We start from the raw sequence: 13934 nt of genomic DNA on the forward strand, positions 1-13934 counted from the left end.
ATTTGCTAATCTGACTACAAATTGGCTTAGCATTGTTTTTGTTGAAAGGAGCCTTTAGGGTATTAAAATTTATTTTCTGTGGACTGTCTCATCAGAGCAAAGTTTTGATTAACACCTCTCATGTGCTATACTTGCCACTGTAGGGTGATCCCAAATGTGAACCGATATCAACGAAAATGTAATGAGAAACAGGAGGGGTATCTCTGGGACTCCTTTCCACAATAGTGAGGATCTCATGTGTCCAGGCATGGATGTGAGGGCTTTTTCCTGAGAGAAAGTGGATGGGACCATCACTGAGAGGCAGTGTGAGAAGCTCACATGCTCAGGTGGACAGAGAGAGCAGTAACAGATGCCACGAATAAGAATAAGAAACTCAGTGGGCGACGGAGACCAAGGAAAAGTCCTGCATTTGGTGACACATTTTGTGAACTCTGTTGCCATCTATCAATGAACCCTTACACTTTCATGGCTTCTGAATTAAGACTGCTTGACTTTCTTCCTCTTCCTTCCTTCCTTTTATTTTTACTCTGAGATCAAGCACAGTCAGACCACAGAAAGAAGCCTACTTTGGGAATGTCCCCATTTAGGACAGTGTAGCTGTTGATAGAATGATGGCAAAATATGCAGATGGGGAAAAAAAAGAAGATAAACCAGACTTAGGCTCGCTGGACACTTGGACAATTGCCATAAAACTAAAGAGATTTCACAATTATAAGTTCTGTGAGCATATATGGTTTCTTGTGAGAGATTCTAAGCAGATGATTTAAGCAGCACCATATGACAATTTTTATATTTGAATAATTTTAGATTTATAGGAAAGTTATAGAAATAGTACAAAGAATTTTATATACCTTGTTCCCACCTCTCCCTAATCTTATGTAATTATGGTGCAACACTTTAGTTATACATTAATATCAAATAAACTACATAATTACTTAGTACTAGGATCCAATCTAATCCTAGAAATAGCCTGCATTTAGGGTCCAGGCTTTGTGCTACAAAATCCTGGAGAAATGTAGGGTGTCCTGTGCCAAGGAGAGGAAAAGGTCTTTGTGCTACTAAGACTATTCCGTTCAGGAGGGGGATGTACAGCTATTTTCCTATTTTGATTTGTAACCACTTCTCAACAAGCGAGTAAAAATTGTGGAGCCCGAGGATTCTCAAACTTGAAATCACTTAGGGAGATTTAAACAACATCGATGCTTGGGTTCCACCCCAGGTATGTTGATTTCATTGGTAGGGGGTGCAATCTGGGCATCAGATTTATCAAAATTTGGGAGGAACTCAACTGAGCCCACCAGTAAAAACATCTCCGTGTTGCATTTTATGCTGAATCAACTGGCCTCTTTTTTTCTCAGCTGCTTGAGAAAGGTGAAGAATTTATTTAAACCCAGCTACTGTCATCATGAGTCAATCGAATCTTAGTGTAAGTGTTCTATTATTTGTTCCAATTTAGAATAGTTGGGATTTATGTGGCATGCGTTGTTTTATTTTTTATAAGATAAAGTCTATTTAGAAAGTCACAGAGGTAGAAGAAGTGAGCCATAGAAGAAATGAGCTCAGGAAACAAGTTAGAGCATAAGAAGGGCCCTTGAAGCTTAGGAGAGAGAGGAGGAAGAGAGAGAGAGAGAGGGAGAGAGAGAGAGAGAGAGAGAGAGATACACTACTATGGGTAAAGGAGGGGCCGAGGAAAGGCAAGGGCCGCTGACATACATTATTGTATATGAACATGCGTTTACCTTAGATTTGTCTTATTTCAAACAACAGCTGCATTGCATGTTAGTTTTCATTCGGTACGTTTGCAAACAGCATGTCCAAGGATAGCCTTTCCTACCCTCGTGAGCCCAGCTGGCCAGCCTCAATGTGTTATTTCATACTTCATTTCAACTTTCTGCAGCAACTTCACAGTGCTAGTGATTTTGGAGAAATTTAAACTGTAACCAAATGGGGGGAAAATCATTAACAATCAAGAGTCACAGTGTTTTGTCTTATTTTTTCTTTCTTGATTGAAATCAAGACTTCATCAGGAATCCTGTTTTTCAGAGGTTACGGTCATGTAATCTCTTAATCTTAGGGAAATGTATATCAAACTGGCCTGTAATTTGAACTATTTGACCTCTTCAAGTGCTACTGAAAAATCAAAATTTAATGAATCTATCAATCATTCTCACTGCCTTTTTTCACATTGGGATTTTTTTTTCTGCAGCTTGCTCAGTAATAGAGTATATTAGATTTTATTCCTGCTGTAACAAATTACCACAAATGTAGTGGCTTACAACAATACGGATTTATTATCTTACAGTTCTGGAGGTCAGAAGTCTGAAACAGTCACACAGGACTAATGGGGATATGGTAAGGCTGCGTTCCTTCTAGACCAGTGGTTCTCAACCTTCTAGCCCTTTAAATACAGTTCCTCATGTTGTGACCCAACCATAAAATTATTTTTGTTGCTACTTCATAACTGTAATGTTGCCACTGTTATGAATCGTAATGTAAATATCTGATATGCAGGGTGGTCTTAGGTGACCTCTGTGAAAGGGTCGTTCGACCGCCAAAGGGGTCGCGACCCACAGGTTGAGAACCGCTGTACTAGACTCTTTAGGACCATTCAGGTGAATTCCTCATCCCAAAATTCTTAAGTTAATCACATTTATAAAGGTTCTTTCACCAGGTAAGGTATTTACAGGTTCTAGGAATTCAAACATGGATATCTTTTCTTTGGGGCCATAATTCTTTCCACCACATAGAATGATTAAACATTTTGGTATTTATTCGTACATTTACTGATTTTTTTATTCCACCAGTACTCAAGAAGCCACAATGTGTTCATCAAGATTGCAGATTTTTTGCCCATCTGCTATCTGGTGTCAGGTAGCTTTAGATGGGAACTCTTGCATTTTGTGGTTTACCTGCAACTTAAAGTTGTGTTAAAAGCCAGCATACCAGAAAGCCCAACAAGCAACAGTTTCCCCCTTGTCACTTCCCACATGCTTTTGTTTCTAGCTGCTGTCATACTCCCTTCTCCTCCATTTACTCACTGGCTGGACTTTATTTAAACTTGAAGGCTCAACTCAATTTTCATCCCCACTGGGAAAACTTGGTCGAGGTTTTCTTCTGCAAAAGTTAACTTCCTTCTTCTCTTTGCTCATCAAGCCTTGTCAAGTTGCCACAGTTGTCTTTTTTGTATATTAGGCTTCTTCGTAGCCTGAGTCCTTGCAGAGGCAGGTTTGTGACCTACTTATTTTTATATTTGGTGGTTTGTATGTGCTGAACGAATATTGGTTCTATTAATCAAAGAGTAAATTATAAGTTCATCTTGAATTTACCCAAAGCGTCTCAAAAATAAATTTTAGTGCTAGTATTGATCTTCAACAACTGTGTTTTAAGAATGAATAAATGTGGCCCTGGCCAGGTGGCTCAGTTGGTTACAGGTTTGATTCCTGGTCAGGGCACATAGCTAGGTTGCAGGTTCATCCCCAGTTTGGGTGCATTCAGGCACTTATGGGAGGCAACCGATCAATGATTCTCTTTCACCTCAATTGTTCTCTTTTTCTTCTCTCTAAAAACATATCCTTGGATAAGGATTTTAAAAAAGAAGAATGAATAGATGTGTGTCTACAAGAGAGGTCTCTTTTATGATAGAACTAGAGGCCTGGTGCATGAAATTCGTGCAGCCCGGGGGGGGGGGGGAGGTGTCCCCTCAGCCCAGCCTGCACCCTCTCCAATCCCCCTCATAATTCAGGACCACTGGCTCCTAATTACTCACCTGTCTGCCTGCCTGATTGCCCCTAACTTCCCCCTGCTGGCTTGGTTGCTCTTTACTGCCCCCCATGCCGGCCTGGTCACTCCCAACTGGCCCCCCCGACTAGCCTGGTCACCCCTCACTCCTCCCCCCCCACCGCCAGCCTGGTTGCCCCACGCATCCTGCTGCTCGGCTGTTTGTCGCCCATCACTAACCCCCCTGCCAGCCTAGTTACCCCATGCAGCCTGTTCAATTGTCCATTCGGTTGCAATGGTCACTTAGGCTTTTATATATAGAGAGACTTTTTAAAAAATTTAATTTGTGTGTGTGCATGAGCTAAAATATAATAAATAGTTTAAAGTTTCATGCAAGATGTGGTTCCAATACTTTTTTTAAAAAATATATTTTATTGATGTTTTACAGAGAGGAAGGGAGAGAGATAGAGAGTTAGAAACATCCATGAGAGAGTAACATCGATCAGCTGCCTCCTGCACATCTCCTACTGGGGATGTGCCTGCAACCCAGGTACATGCCCTTGACCGGAATCAAACCTGGGACCTTTCAGTCCGCAGGCCAACGCTCTAATCACTGAGCCAAACCGGTTTTGGCGGTTCCAATACTTTTTGTGTGATCTGCCATGAAAACATCTTAATACATTTACACTTTCATTTATTGACCATGGGTTAATTGAGGACACATACTGCTGTGGGAAACTCCTCAGACACAGGTGAGCCTTGGTAAAGACCAGCCTGATAAAGTCCTGGCCTAGTGACAGGTGCTACTTAATTGGCCACTCTGTCTGCCAGAATTTTAAGTAGCCTAGTACATGTCCTAGAAAGTAATTAATAACACTCAAGAAGTCATTCTCTGACAGGAGTTTAATAAAGACAGTAGTTTTTCACTTGTTTTGTCTATTTTAGAATGAATGGATTCATGCTTAAACAATTTTTATTTGGTATCATTTACTATTTTAATCCAACTAGAAATATTTACATTAGCATGAAAGCATTAGATAATTTAGTGATCTTTCATAATTGAAAAAAAAATCTCTATTAGTAATGTGCATATCTTATGTATCTCGGTGAGCTGTCTTTCCTGAATTATTCTAATTGTTTTTTAAGCCATTAAAACTATCTTTAGACTAAAGTGTCAGTATTTCAAGTGAGCAATTACAAAAATGGGATAAAGAGGAAATGTTTCCCTTGGCAGGACCCACAGATGTTCAGAGGATATTACTCTCACTCAACATTTTCATTTTTTGACCCTCTACGTTGGCATTGTTGCCTTTCACCATAGCAGACAATGTAGAGCAGATTCCAAGAGTCCACCTTATTGCTCAGTTTTGTTGTTGAGCTAAATTTCTGCACAATGGAAGCTGATCAAAGGAAGTTGGGTATTTTGAAAACGTGCATAACCCAACTTTTCATTCTCCTTTATTGGCAAGCTGGCCTCCATTTTCTTATTGCATGGTTATTCTTAATTCAGTGAAAATCTAGGCTTTCATGACTATCAACAAATTTATATTTGTAGATGTCATGAAGAATTTTTCCATATATGGATGAGTTCTTTATTTTTTTATTTTATTTTTTTAGTTATTTAAAAGTTCACAGTAGTTGTAGAGGCAGTTAACTATAATGAAATCCTTGATATCCAAAACTATATTCTTAGTAAAGAGGACCTAAATACAAATACATTGTAAATTTTATGGTGATTGCAGGTGCAGATCAGGTGACTAATGCACACAAAGTAAGTTAATTTCTCACCAAGTTTTATGCGTTATTTTTGTACACATGAAAGGATACTGAGATGAATCAGGGTATTTTATGCAGATGAAAAAAGATAGGATAGAGCACTTTTATTTTTTTTAAACTAGAGGCCCAATGCAGGAAATTTGTGCAAGAGTAGGCCTTCCTTCCCCCGGCTGTTGGCACAGGCTCCCCTCTAGCACCCTGGACCTGGGCTTCCCTCGGGCACCCAAGATCCTGGCTTCCCTCTCTCTGGCTGCTGGCAGCTCTGGCTTCATCCAGAAGGACATCAGGTCTAATTAGCATATTATGTTTTTATTATTATAGATAGGAACTTTCCAGAGCAAAGCACACTTGCTGTAAGTATTGACTTGTTAGAAAACTCTTCCAACAGTTTCCCCAGGGATATAAAAACTTCAAGTCTTGCCAACAATGTATGCAATCCAATCTTACATCAATATTTACAGAGTTGGAAAACTCTAGGAGCCTCAACAATGCCTCTGGTGATGGCAGAAGGCTTTTAAATTAGAGGTAGTTGTTGACCTATCCCCCATTGTTTATTGAAAGACTGTGAAAAACAAAGGAATGACAATAATGGATGTGCCACTGGGTGCCAACTTCATTAAATCACGTGACAGTAAATACTTTACCAGTGACAGTCTAATGACACAAACACAGTCCATCAGTGTTTTAGCATTTATAGTACAGGGACTTAGAGATTCCATAATGGTGTTGTAACTGGTGTCAAACTAACACTTCTGTTGAAAAAAGTGATAAACTTTAGAAAAAAATACAAAAAGCAACATTTGAAGGTACTGGAGAGTGTCCCAGGAAAGGCAGAAATCAGAGTGGTTGCAAACCTTGAAAGAAGGGAAACCTAGGAAGTGAAATACACATTTAAATGGTCTCCTCTTCTCAAGGTACTCCCTTGGAGTAAGAGGAATAGAGCTCAGGCATAAAGCAGCAGTCTCATTGGGCTGGGCAATTAGAAAGCAGAGTTCAGGGGCCTCCAGAAGAGGAAGAAAGTCAAGGAGAAATCCTGGAAATGTCTGGTATGTTTTTTTCCAGCCTTGATTAGCTCCCTCACTTGCATGTGCAAATTAGAACTCAGACTTCAGGGTTCTACAGATCTTCTAGGTTTTGTCTCAGAGCAGCTCCCTACTCTCCAGTGTTTTGCCCTGTGCTCTGTAGCCACTTTGGCCTCCCTGAACTCCAACTCAGTGAGACTGCCCACTCTGTCCTGTGGGCTTGAACTCCAGCAGGCAGAATACTGGGCAATAGTTGGGCTCACCCTTCTCTCAAGGACCACTGGTTTTTAATGCTAATTGTCTTATCTCTGCTGTGTTAGACTCTCTTTTTTCTGCTTCTAGGACACCAGTTGCATGTATGTTAGACCAATTATCATTGTTCTATAACATTTATAATTTTTTCTTCTTTTTTCAGTGCCTTGTGTTTTGAATAATTTCTAATAACATTTTTAATGTTCATTGACATTTCCTCATCATTGTCAAATCTAATGGTGAGCCATTAAAGCAATTCATTTTCCCCATGTGCTCTTACCGTTTTTATCCCTCTGCTGAGTTCCCAAACTGTGCATGATATCCACTTTTTACACTAGATCATTTACAGAGTAAGCATAGTTATTTTCAACTCCCTCTCTGATAGTTTCAACATTTGGATAATTTTCATGTCCGGTTTGGTTGGTGGCCATGTATCTTGACAGTGAGTTGTTTTTTCTTGTGATTTTTTTTTACATCGTATAAGTTGTAATGGAATCCCAGACATAGTTTGTTAAATGATAAGAACTGATGTAAATAGTGTTGATACCCAGAAAGGGATTTTCTATTTTTCTGTCAGGTGATTTGTACGGGCTGTTGAATAGTTAAAGAGTTATGCTGAGTTTGGGTTTCGTTGTAGCTCTGGTAAGTTTCAACAAACACAGACTTCTGGTGCTTCTAGTGTTGCCTTGTGCCTAGCCTGTGGGATGAGGTGCCAAAAGGGTTTCATCTGTGTATGTACTGCATGCCCACTACACATAAAGGGAATCAGTGTTCATGTTCTTGCCTCTCGGTGCTGGATAGGCTGGTGATGGGCAGGTTGGCCATTCTCTGTTGTCCTGATTTACCCTCAAACTTAGGTAGATCATGTGTGCCATGGTTTTACAGGTGAGGCAGCCTAAACATTTCTCTCCCCCTCTTTATGTAAGTTACTAGAGGCTTTGTGCATGAAATTTGTGCACGAGGTGGTGGGGGTGGTCCCTTAGCACAGCCTGCACCCTCTCACAATCCAGGACCACTGGCTCCTAACCACTCACCTGCCTGCTAACCGGATCACCCCTAACTAATCTGCCTGCTTGCCTCATTGCCCCTAACCACTCACCTGCCTGCCTGATTGCCTCTAACCACTCTACCTGCCTGATGGCCCCTAACTGCCCGGTGCCTGCCTGATTGACCGTAACCTCTAGCCTGCCTGCCTGATTGTCCCTAACCACTTGTCATCCCAGAACAAAGACCTCCATCCGGGGATAAGACCTACATTGTGGTCCCTGACCTTCATGCCAGGGCCCAGAACTCAATCCCGGGATCCTAAACTTGAACCCAGATTCCCGTCCTATATCAGGTGCCCAGACCTCCTTCCAGGGCCCAGAATTCCATCTGGGGCCTAGACCACCAACCCAGGACCCAGATGTCAATCTGGGGCTCAGACATTCATGCCAGGGTCCAGAAGTCCATACCAGGGCCCAGACCTCAAACCCAGAATCCAGTCCTGTATCAGGGACCCAGACCTCCATACGAGGCTCAGACATTTATGCCAGGGTCCAGAAGTCCATCCCATGACCCAGCCTCCAGGACACAGCCTTCCATCCCCAGACCAGACCTTCATCTCAGGACCCATACCTCCACCTGGGGCTCACACCTTCATGCCAGGGCCCAGAACTCATTCCAGGGACCCTAACTTGAACACAGAATCCAGTCCTGTATCAGTGCCCAGACCTCCATCTGGGACCCATAACTCCATCCGGGGCTCAGATCTACATCCTGGTCCCAGACCTACATGCCAGGGCCAGAAGTCAATTCAGGAGCCCTGATTTCATACCCTGAATTCAGTTCTGTATTGGGGACCTAGATCTCCATCCATGTTCCAGACCTCTATTTTATGACCCATAGGTCCATCCCATGACAAGACCTCCCTCTAGGACAAAACCCTCCAACCTGAGCCCAGACCTCCATCCAAGGATGCTGACTACAATCTGGGGTTCAGGCTTATATCCGGGTTGCAGACCTTCAGGCAAGGCCCAGAAATCCATCCCACGACCAATATCTCAAACCCAAAATCCAATCTTGTATCGGGGGCCCGGACCTTCATCCCAGGACCTAGACCTCAACCTGGGGCTCAGACCTACATCTGGGTCCCAGACATTCATGTCACAATCCAGAAGTCCATCCCGGGGCTCAGATCTCAATCCCAGAATCCAGTCCTGTATCAGGGGCCCAGACCTCCATCTGGGGCTGAGGCATACATCTGGGTCCCAAACCTTCAGTTCTGGCCCAGAAGTCCTCCCAGGATTCAGACCTCAAACCCATAATCCAATCTTGTGTCAGGGGCCCAGACCTCCATCCCAGTCCCATACTGGTAATCTGATCCATTTCTCTCACTCTCTCTCTCCCTCCTTCTCTCCTCTTTCCTCCTGTTTCTCCACTCCCTCTTTCCTATATTCTCTCTTATCTTTCTTCTTTCTCCAGATTAGCCTTTCAAGGAATTTATTAAACGTATTATTATTTTTAAAATACAATATTTGGATTTGTGTGTTTCATCTATTGTGCATTTGTTTTCTACTTCATTGGTTTCTACTCTTACCTGTATTATTTTCTTCTGTCTACATTCTTCGAGTTAATTTTTTTATCTTTTTCTAAATTCTTGAAATGAATAACTGGATCACTAACTTTTCAGCTTGATTCTATTCTAATTATGCACCTAAGGCATTTTGTTTTTAACATCATTTAATCGCATCTTGCACACTTAATATTTATCTTTTTCATAATTATTTATGTTAAGTATTTTCTAACTTCCATTTAATTGCTTCTTGTAATCCAGAGTTGTCTTGATATGCATTTCTTAGCATTCAAACATTAAATTTTTAAAAGTAATTCTTTGTTAGTGATTTATTCTTTCTTGTGGTATGAAAACATACTGTTAATTATTCTTTCAGATATATTAAGGTTCACTTTAATGATCTTCAAATGGGTGATTTTGGTAAATGTTAATCTGTGCACTTGAAAATAATTTATATTTTACACTAGGCAATTTTAATTTGGTCACATTTATGAATAGAGATGTTGACATTTTAAATACCATTTTTTATTTTTTATTTTTTACTTAGTCTACTAATTACTGAGATAGGTGTTTAAAAATCTCCCAATATAGCTATAAATTTATTGATTTCTCCTTTTAGTTCTGTAAAATTTTATATATTTGAATATTTGTAAATATTAATATATTTTTAAGCTTTTTTATTATGTGCATAATAACTAAAACTTGAGTAATGTAAGTAGTGAGAGTAGTTATTGGTTTCAGCACCATGGAACTATTGGTGACCTTAAGGAATTAGTTATATTGGAGTGGTAAAATCTAAAAAAGTCTAATTGAAGTACAATCAAGAGAGAATGAAAGGAGATATGGAGACAGAAGTGATAAACAGCTCCACTCAGAGATAATTTGTTCTTTAAATAGGGGCATAGAAATGTGATGGTGGCTGGAGAAGAGAGCTGAGATCAAGGGAGGGTGTGTGTGTGCGTGCGTGTATTTAAAGAAGTTCTTACTGCATGGTTTTAAAACAGATGAGAACTTTATGCAGAAAGAAATTTGATAATGAAGGAGAGAGGAGAGCTAATTGCAGAAATAGGTTCTTGGGAGAGTCTGGAATCCAAAGTACAATGACGAATAGTTCATTCACTGTAACACAAGATAAAGAAGAAAAATGGACGCACATATAAGTAGATTCCCCCATTTTGTGATAGAAACATATGGAAGTTTTCTTCTCACTGTGTCTATTTTCTCTGTGAAAGAAGGGTCATCATCTGAGAGTGAGGAAAGGAGGGAATATTGGGGATTAAGAAGAGGATCTGTGGAGTAGTTGTATGAAGTACTGGAAGAAGAAGTATCTAAAAATGGAGTCAGCTAGTGAGGCATCAGTGAGAGCCTCCTTGAGAATGGTGGTTATGAAGCAAAGTGGGACCAGCTTCCGTTTCTCAAATAGAAAAGCCTGAACAGCAGAAGAGGTGTATTCTAAGCCTTTGGGCAGGGCATGAGATTTCTTCCTCCTTTCCAGATGAAAGCTCTGCTCTCTGTTGGGAAACTTAGCACACCCGAGTCATCGACTGCATGTCTCAGTTTAGTGCCATTTGCCAGACCACAGATTTTGTGACGACTGTAAATTTTCTGCAGATTTTGGTAATTAACTCTCAATCCTAGTTCTGAGTGTTACAATGTCTTGATTTTTTGGTTCAGGAGGAAGTTAGGAAGGATTGAGCACCTGATCTTAACAGATGCCATTTTCAACCAGGAAGAAGTGAGAACAGTGTTATCCACATGGTGACACATTTCTACTTTATGAAAATGTGTCACATTATCTTGCAGAAATATCACATGTGCTCACCCTCATTTTTTCTACTTTTCACCTTCTTGTGTCCTTTTCACTGAATTTTAAAATACCAATCCAACTGTGACTCTCCCAGCCTTGCTGCCCATGGACTCAATTGGGACTTCCTTGGGTCTCAGGGTCATCTAAAAGTCAACTCTCCTTCATGACTAGATCGCTCTATTTTTTTGCTAACTTCAAGTGTTCAAAAACTAATTTATGTGATAGATTAAGGTGACAATCCATAACTGCACCCTAGGCACAGTCCTTTCACATGGTGCAACAGATTTCCCAAAAAACAGCTTTTATTTCAACATAGCATCCTCCAGAGGATTGAATACTGTTTGGCTGTTAAGTCCTTCACACATCATTATTTCCCAAGCAAGAAGGTGATAAATCTCCCCACAAAACTAGTTCAGCATACATAGGAAAATGAGAGCTGCGACAATATCTGATTTGACTGCAGACTGGAAGGAAAATTAAAAATAAATACTAAGTGTGTATATACACTCTGATAAGAAAAATGTCACTCATGTAAAGGTTAGGAAGGATATCAACTCAGACATCACCTCCCACGTGCTCCCCCCTCTCCCTATCAACGAGGCCAACTTGAGGCCTTATCTTCAGCATTCCATAATGACAAGCTTTTGCATGTATTTTGTGAGTCCCATGGCTATACTTAGAAGGACGCATGGTTGTTGTTTTACCTGTTCTTGTACAGGATTGTCTGGACCAATTCAGAAACATCCTGTGGCCTCCAGCCCTTAGCCTGGCATAGCTTGACACATGCTCACGCACCTCCCCTCCCCCCCCCCCCCCCGAAAAGCCTTTTCAAATAATCATTTGTGGGCTGTGATGCTTGGGATAGAAGATCTGAGACAAAAACTGTCAAGAAAATCCGGAGGATTTTTTTTCTTTCTTTAGATGAAAATTTAAAGGGACTAGCATGAAGAAACCTATCCGTGTTAGTGGAAGCAACGAACCCCTTCAAAATGCTATCCGTGAAATGTTATGTTTTTAAGGGGCAATGTGAAATATTCAGCAGAGCCCACGTCCCGCCTCAGGCCCCCACCCTCCCAGTCCAACCTCTGATGTGTTTAGTAAGAAGGTGGTGTTCTGCACAGAAGGAAAATGGTGCAGCACAGACACTCGCTGGACGTGGGAAGCAAACCATCTCCCTGAACCGTTAGACTCCTCTGTGCTCCGGCCCATGGCCTTGGCGGACTGATACGTGGTGAAGAAACACCTGTGTTTCGCAGAGCCAGTCTGGGAGGAAGAGACAATCCTTCCCTGCCGCCAGGATAATCAAGAGTTTTGGCCAGACCTTTGGGCACACAACAAGGAGCCAGACGCAAAGCACAGACTATGGCACTAAAATGGATTAATAAGGAGCTTAGTGATTTGTCTTGTGACCCTCTAGTCTAGCACAATGTTCTGCAGGTCCAGTTGGGGATAAATTTTATTGGCAAACCACACTTATGGGAGTTAATGACAACCCATATCAAGGTGGTGTCAATTCATTTTCCTATAGACTACTCCAAACCACCTAAGGTTGCATTTACAAGAAGAATTTGTCACCCAAATATTAACAGTAATGGAAGCATTTGTCTTGATATGCTAAGATCACAGTGGTCTCCTGCTTTAACTATTTCTAAAATTCTTTATGCATTTGTTCACTGCTATGTGATCCAAACCCAGATGACTCCTTAGTGCCAGAGACTGCACGGTTCTATAAAACAGACAGATAATAAATACAACAGACTATCACGGGAATGGACTTAGAAGTATGCCATGTGATGCTCCCTTAAAATCAGAATAACCTGCATTATAGCAGAATAAACTTTACTGTTCCTTTTTGATTTCCTCATCTGACTGCTCTCCTATCAGACCTCATCTTTTCAAATTTTAGTTTTTGTTTACCTCCCGCCATTCATTCACATGCTCATCTGAGAAGACAAGTTCTCCCAGTTTTGGACAATAACTGATTTTTAGAAACAGGTAAGTAAGTAGTTGCTCAAGATTCAGAATTAAAAACAAAACAAGACCAAGAGCACATGTATTATGTGGCCAATGTCTTCACTCTAATTTGGTTATGAGATGAAACCATCCCTCACTGCTCTAGCATGCTGAAGAGATCATGGGGGTTGGGGGGTGGGAGCGGGGAGGAGATGGATGCTCAGTTGTTGTATCAAAGGAAGCAGCATTAAAGTAGCAGCATCCATTCTTACTGAAGCCTTCCACTGCTAGATATCTGAGGTTCCATGGTATATTTTATGGTCATAACTAATGTGGCTGGAGAATTGGTATTGGATTTATAGCATCAGACAGAAAATGTGATGTAATTTCTGCATGTCAATAAAGGCATGACCTGTTCTTATTCTGCAGAGAATGGGAATTGGAAGTCAAATACCCTTTGTATTCTAAAATAGGGTCTCCGACATTTTGTAATTTTCATTTAAATTGTTAGGAGGTTTGGAACTTTGAGTTATTCTATCGTCCAATACACTCTTTAATATAGTACTGAGTTAATGATGCAAGTTGTCAATGGCTGAGTGGCCAACTAATAACTCTGCTAGTAATTGATTTATTTTTCTCTAATAGTGTTGAATAAACAAACAAAAAATAAATATTATGCAAGACAGAAAAAATAATACTATTAGAATCCAGTTGCAGATTATTCTTTTCCTATGATATTGTTAAAGCAAAAACCAAGTTTAATATACAAACGATTTTTTAAAAACCTTAAAGAAAAATCAACATTAATCTTCCTTATTTTATATTCAAATAATCATTACCTAAATGGGAAAAA

The 13934-nt window shown here is 40.5% G+C and overlaps 1 pseudogene across 1 annotated transcript; it reads left to right on the forward strand.

Moving 5' to 3' along the window:
• Nucleotides 1-12490: 12490 nt before the first annotated feature.
• LOC308522771 (ubiquitin-conjugating enzyme E2 D3-like) lies at nucleotides 12491-12907 on the forward strand (annotated as a pseudogene). The gene has a single exon. The product of its transcript is annotated as a ubiquitin-conjugating enzyme E2 D3-like (transcript).
• Nucleotides 12908-13934: the final 1027 nt, after the last annotated feature.

The sequence above is a fragment of the Myotis nattereri genome, assembly GCF_964212035.1.
Source record: "Myotis nattereri genome assembly, chromosome: 7".
Lineage (NCBI taxonomy): Eukaryota > Metazoa > Chordata > Mammalia > Chiroptera > Vespertilionidae > Myotis > Myotis nattereri.